Source organism: Chelonia mydas, chromosome 2 (genome assembly GCF_015237465.2).
Source record: "Chelonia mydas isolate rCheMyd1 chromosome 2, rCheMyd1.pri.v2, whole genome shotgun sequence".
In the NCBI taxonomy this organism is placed as follows: Eukaryota; Metazoa; Chordata; order Testudines; family Cheloniidae; genus Chelonia; species Chelonia mydas.
The window spans coordinates 137,249,189-137,255,864 of NC_057850.1; positions in this window are offsets into that span (position 1 = coordinate 137,249,189).

Consider the following 6,676-nt stretch of genomic DNA (forward strand, 5'->3'; position numbering starts at 1 on the left):
TTTTTTTTTCTTACCACATTGTTGTATTTGGCTGTTAGAGTCAGGAATGCCAGGAAATTGTCCTGGTCACTGCTGTTTTCATTGTCTTCTTTTCCTCTTTTGAGCAATCCCCAGGACCAGAGGTGGCAGGTTTGTAGAAATTTTGGTGGTGTCCAGAACCTGCCCCCCCCAACTCTGCCCCCCCCCATCTGCCTAAGGCTCTGGGAGGGAGTTTGGGTGGGGGGAGGAGGTCTGGGGTGCAGGCCCTGGGCTGGGGCAGGGGATTGGGGTGCAGGAGGGGTGCAGGCCCTGGGAGGGAGTTGGGGGTGGGAGGAGGTGCAGGGGTGAGGGCTGTGGGAGGGGCTCAGGGCTAGGACAGAGGGTTAGGGTGTGAGCTCTTGGGTGGGACAGGGCTGGGGATGAGTTTGGGGTGCAGGCAGGCTGACCTGGGGTTGGGGCTAGAGAGGAGGGCTCCCCGCCGGCAGCAGTGAGCTCTGGGGAAGGGGCCCCCTCTCCCCCCTGGAAGCACACTCACCCTACACCACTGTCACTGCATGTGCTCCTAGGGCCCCTCTTAGGTACAGGAAACCCCCTTGCCTCCGCTGTGGTGGGTGCCAGGGGGGGCTGCCATCACATGCGTGCCTCCTTCCCTGTTGCTGCCCCTCACTGGGGGTGAGGGCGGGGGCTGCCCCTTGCCCAGCGTGGGGCAGGAGCAGTGACTGTGGGCGGGGGGCGCCCCTGTGCTGGTGGAGGTTCCTGCTGGAAAATGAAAGGGTCTGAGGGGGAAGGGCAGGGGAAGGTCAGCCTGCCCTGCCACTAGTGTATGGGGGGGGCACTAGGACCCTGTGGTGGTAGTTGATGCCGGGAGCAGAGGCAGTGTGGAACTGTAGGGGAGAGGCAGGGAGCTGGGGGGGCAGCAGGTGGGGCCAGGGGAGAGACCCGGCCCCAAACATTGGTGGAGCTGGGCCCCAGGGCCCTAAATATTGCTGGAGCCTGGGCACCACGGGCCCATACAACTCCTGGCCCCTGCCCAGGACTTCAGTGAGTTTCAGGACATCTGATGTATATGCGGTACTCTTGCATCAAAGGCTCTTAAGCAAACTAAGCAGCCATGGGGTAGGAGGGGGAAGGTCCTCTCATGGATCAGTAACTGGTTAAAAGACAGGAAATAAATAGTAAATTTTCAGAATGGAGAGAGGGAAATAGCAGTGACCCCCTGGGATCTGTACTGGGACGAGTGCTGTTCAGCATATTCATAAATTATCTGGAAAAAGGGATAACAATGAGGTGGCAAAGTTTTCAGATGATATGAAATTATTCAAGATAGTTAAGTCCAAAGCTTATTGCAAAGCATTACAAAGGGATCTCACAAAATTGGATGACTGGGCAATAGAGTGGCAGATGAAATTCAGTGTTGATAAATGCGAAGTAATACATATTGGAAAACAGTCCCAACTATACATACACAAAATGATGGGGTCTATATTCGCTATGACCATTCAAGAACAGAGATCTTGGAGTCATTGTGGATAGTTCTAGGAAAACATCTACTCAATGTGCAGCAGCAGTCAAAAAAGCTAGCAGTGTTAGGAACCATTAGGAAAGGGATAGATAACCATTAGGTGGAGGGATAGCTCAGTGGTTTGAGCATTAGCCTGCTAAGTCCACGGTTGTGAGTTCAATCCTTGAGGGGGGCCATTTAGAAATCTGGGGCAAAAATTGGGGATTGATCCTGCTTTGAGCAGGAGGTTGAACTAGATGACCTCCTGAGGTCCCTTCCAACCCTGATATTCTATGATGATAAGACAGTAAATATCATAATGCGACTATACAAATCCATGGTATGCCCAGACCTTGAATACTGCATGCAGTTCTGGCTATCCTGTCTCAAAAAAGATATATTAGAAATGGAAAAAGTACAGAGAAGGGCAACAAAAATGAATAAGGTCATGGAAGAGCTTCCTTCTAAGCTCTAAGGACAAATTAAAAAGACTGACTGTTCAGATGGAAAAGAGATGACTAAGGGGGGATATGATAGAGATCTATAAAATCATGAATGGTGTAGAAAAAGTGAGGAAGGAAGTGTTATTTACCCTTTCACATAACACAAGAACCAGGGGTCAGCCAAGGAAATTAATAGGCAGCAGGTTTAAAACAAGAAAAAGGAAGTATTTCTTCACACTGTGCACAGTCAACCTGTGGAATCTGTTGTCAGGGGATGCAGTGAAGGCCAAAAGTATAAGTGGGTTCAAAAAACAATTAGATAAGTTAATGGAGGACAATGGCTATTAACCAAGACGGTCAGGAATGCAATCCTATGCTCTGGGTGTCCTTAAGACTCTGACTGTTGGACGTGCGACTGGATGACACGGATGGATCACTTGATAATTGCCTTGTTCTGTTCATTCTCTTTATAGCATCTGGCATTGGTCACTGCCAGGAGACAGGATATGGGGCTAGATTTACCTTTGTTCTGACCCAGTATGGCCGTTCTTATGTTCTAGAGCAAAATCTGCATCAGTAATTTGCATCTGAACTGAAAGACCATCTTCTTTTGACTGAACATCTTTGAATGAAGCCTATAGCACTTGATGGCTCTTATGATTCAGACTGTTTTTGTGCTGATGGAACCCTGCATCCTTTGCCATAGCTTTTTTCTTGTCTCTGAAGCCGTTACCCATAAACACCGAGATTTCGCCAGCAGTGGGTATTGGAAAAAAATCTGCATGGGAAGCAGGAAGCTGAGTTCGTTACTTCTCTATATTCAACCCATAGATATAAACTGAACTTCGCTCCCAGTCTCTTTTGAAACGTCCCAACTTGTTCTTGTATTTTGTTTGAAGATAAGATCTGAGCTGTCCTTAATGTAGGTCATCAGATACAGTTTGCTCAATATCACTTGATCCTCGTGCACAGACGCTGACTCCATGGGTGCTCTGGGGCTGGAGCACCCGCGGAAAAAGAATAGTAGGTGCTCAGCATCCACTGGCGGCCCCAATGATCAGCTCCTCCCTGCCCCTCCCAACGCCTTCCACCCACCAGTGATCAGCTGTTCGGTGGCTTGCAGGAGGTGCTGGGGGGAGGGGGAGGAGCCGGGCCAGGAGAGGCAGAGCAAGGTCAGGGCAAGCTCAGGGGAGGGGTAAAATGGGGTAGGGTGGGGCCGGAAGAGGCGGGTGGAGGTGGGACCTTGGGGGAAGGGGTGGAGTGGGGCCTGGGGCAGAGCAGCAATCGAGCACCCCCAGGGAAATGAGAAAGTGGGTGCCTCTGTCCAGGTGGAACCCTATTCCCTGCACTTACCTTATTGGAAGGTGGGTTCTCCAGCTTCCATGCATAGTACTGTATCACCCAGTCATTTCCTTCTTCCACTTCTGATGAAGAATGTGATGCTGAATGTTCCACTTTGATTCTTCTATGATACAATCTTCTTCTGTCATTATCTAAGGCAGTGTTTCCCAAAGTGTGGTACGCGTACCGATGGTGGTATGTGAAAGGGTTTCAAGGGGTATGTGGCAGAATTTTTTTATTTTACTTTATCATAGTTTTTTTTTTTTTAGCAGCAGAAAACAATTCACTAAAATTTAATATATAAGAATGGTGTACACTTGTACAGTAGAAATACAGACAGGTTTACATTGTAACTAATATGATAACGCATTCAGTAACATCTAATAGCACAGCAGAGCTGACGCAAACCACGCATGCGTGTTACTGCAGCTCGGGCAATACACTTGCCTTTGTGGCATGTGCAGACGTCATATTGACAGATAAAAGATAAAAGTGAATAACTACTCTTAGTAATCTAAAGATCGTAGCAAGTACATACTTGGTGTGTATTAATATACAAAATTTCTCTCTTTGTTTTTGTTAAACCCATTTACAATGGATCGCTGGCTAAAAACGGGAAGTTTGAAACGTACAAAAGAAAATTATGAAGGAAATATGACTGTTAGTGATATTAGTTAGTTAGTAATGCGATAATTGTGCCAAAAAAATGCTGTGATATGACTACATCAGACAATTGTGACGACAAAATTAGTGAACCATGTGAACCATCTCAGCTGCAAAGAAAAGGAAAGGGAAGCCTGCAAATGTGTTGAAGAATATATTAAACTGGGATTTTCGTGGACTGGCAATGAGGTGGAGCCTGTTCCACTATGTGTGATTTGTTATGAGACTCTCACAAATGAAAGTATGAAACCATCCAACCTAAAACGCCATTTCGATAGCAAACAAAGAATACAAGGGAAAACCTGTAGAATTCTTCGAAAATAGGCGCAAAGATCTCCAAAAGTCCCAGAAAACAATTTGTAATATGACAGGAGGTGAAAATATGAAAGTTTGGAAGCTTCATATAGTGTGGCATACTTAATTGCAAAGTCTGGAGCTGCTGAGGTGATTGGCGAGAAATTAGTAAAACCTGCAGCCAAATGATGATTGGAGGCAAGGCTAGCAAAGCTATAGATTATGTCCCCCTCTCAAATAACACTGTTCATCATAGAATCACAGATATGGCCGAAAACGTAAAGCAGCAATTATTGTCAAGAGTACAAAAGAGTTGCTACTATGCACTGCAAGCGGATGAATCCACTGATATTGTGAATTTAGCTAATCTTTTGTTGTTTGTCAGATACGAGCTGAATAATGAAGTCCACGATGATATTTTGTTCTGCCAACCTATGCCAACACATACAACTGGAGAAGCTATTTTTAAAGTTATTGATGACTTTATCAAAAACAATCACTTGGATTGGAGTCGTTGTGTTGGAATAAGCATGGATGGTGCCAGAGCCATGATTGGTTCGAAGAAGGGAGTTGTTGCACATATTCAAGCTGTTGCGCCAGAAGCAAAATCGACTCATTGTTGCATTCACAAGGAAGCACTCGCCACCCAGAACATGCAGGTAGATCTAAAGCAAGTACTGGATGAAGCTGTGAAAATAAACAATTTTGTGAAAGGCCGCCCTCTGAATGCCCAGCTGTTTTCTCAACTTTGTGATGAGATGGACAGTGATTACACACAACTCCTATTTCGCACTGAAGTGTGTTGGCTTTCGCATTGAAAAGTTCTGAATCACCTGTTTGAGCTGCGAGAAGAACTGCAAGTTTTTTTAGATGAAACCTTTAACCTGAGAGACCATATACACAACTGGAAATGGCTATGCAAACTAGCATATATTGCAGCTATCTTTGCTCATTTAAACAACCTCAATCTATCCTTGCAAGGGAAACTCATATCCATATTCCATGTTCAAGACAAAGTGAGAGCCATGGTCGCAAAATTGAAACTGTGGCATAAATGTCTTAGATGTCGTGAACTGGATTCCTTTCCAAATCTTCATGACTTAGTAATAAACTCGACTAACGAACTTGATAGTGATGTGTGCAAACCATGAAGCAGCATTTGGAAAGCTTGCAGAAAGATCTTCCTAAGTATTTCCCTGAACCGGACGGCACCTTTGAATGGATAAGGAACCCTTTTATCATCAATGTTCAAACATTGCCAAATAACCTCTCTGCTTCAGAAGAACAACAGCTCTTGGAGCTGGCTTCAGATAGCTTCCTGAAAACAAAATTTGAGCAAAATACACTGACGTCATTTTGGTTGGGGGTTAGCTCTGAATATCCAGCTCTATCGGACAAAGCTGTCAAGTATCTTCTGCCTTTTCCCACCTCGTATTTGTGCAAGATCGGATTCTCTGCGCTGGTTGGCATCAAAACAAAAAAACGAAATAGTCTTATTGATGTGGAGCCCCATCTTTGTCTTAAGATCACAAACATAGAGCCAGATTTCCCCGCGATAGTGTCTGGTCAATAGCAGTTCCATCCCTCACACTGAATAGTTTGGTTTGTACTGAAAATTTTTCAATACCAAAATAGTAAGTATTAAAACTAGTGCTTTCTTCACCAACCTAACCAAACCAGCGTATTTTAATTTCAGAATGATACCAATTCACCATATTATATATTATATATATATACACACATGCTGTTCTGCCAGACTGTTGATTCACTTCTATTATTTTAATTATTTCTAGTACTATTTCTATATGTAACTATTTCTATTACAATTTTTGTTTCAACTGTATGTAATATAATTTTGCATTTATTTCTGATAAACATTTAATCCAGAATGAAATGAATTAGGAGTGTGTTATAAAAATGTGGCTACCACCGCCCCACCCCAAATTATCTTCACCCGAGAAGGGGTACGCCGGTAAGACAAATGTCTCAAAAGGGGTACACAACTGTTGTAAGTTTGGGAAACACTGATCTAAGGTACAGAATAGGTCATACTGGTAGACAAGTCTCCTACTGATTTTGCCAAAATTAGGTCTTTTTATGAAGATGAGGTTAGTCTTGTTGAATATATGAGTACTTGCTTTCCTTTGAGGATTTTGTTTGCTGAAAAGTTCTGAAATTGTCAAAGATCTTTTGCATTACTTTTATTTTAAGCTACTTGTATTCAGGAACGGGGGCCTCACAGTTGGCACCCTACTCTTTTGCATTGGCCAGACCTCCCAGGTTAGCCTCCTCTTCCTGGCTTAGTCCATGCAGTAGGAAAGAGTTGAGACGAGGAGGGGGAAGTTCCCCAGCCCACAGACCAAGCCTGCAGGGAGAGATTGCCTGGAAAAGAAAAGGATTCATGCACCGCTTCCCCTGGCACATGGACTCGCTTGACCCTGTCCCTGGCCAGGCA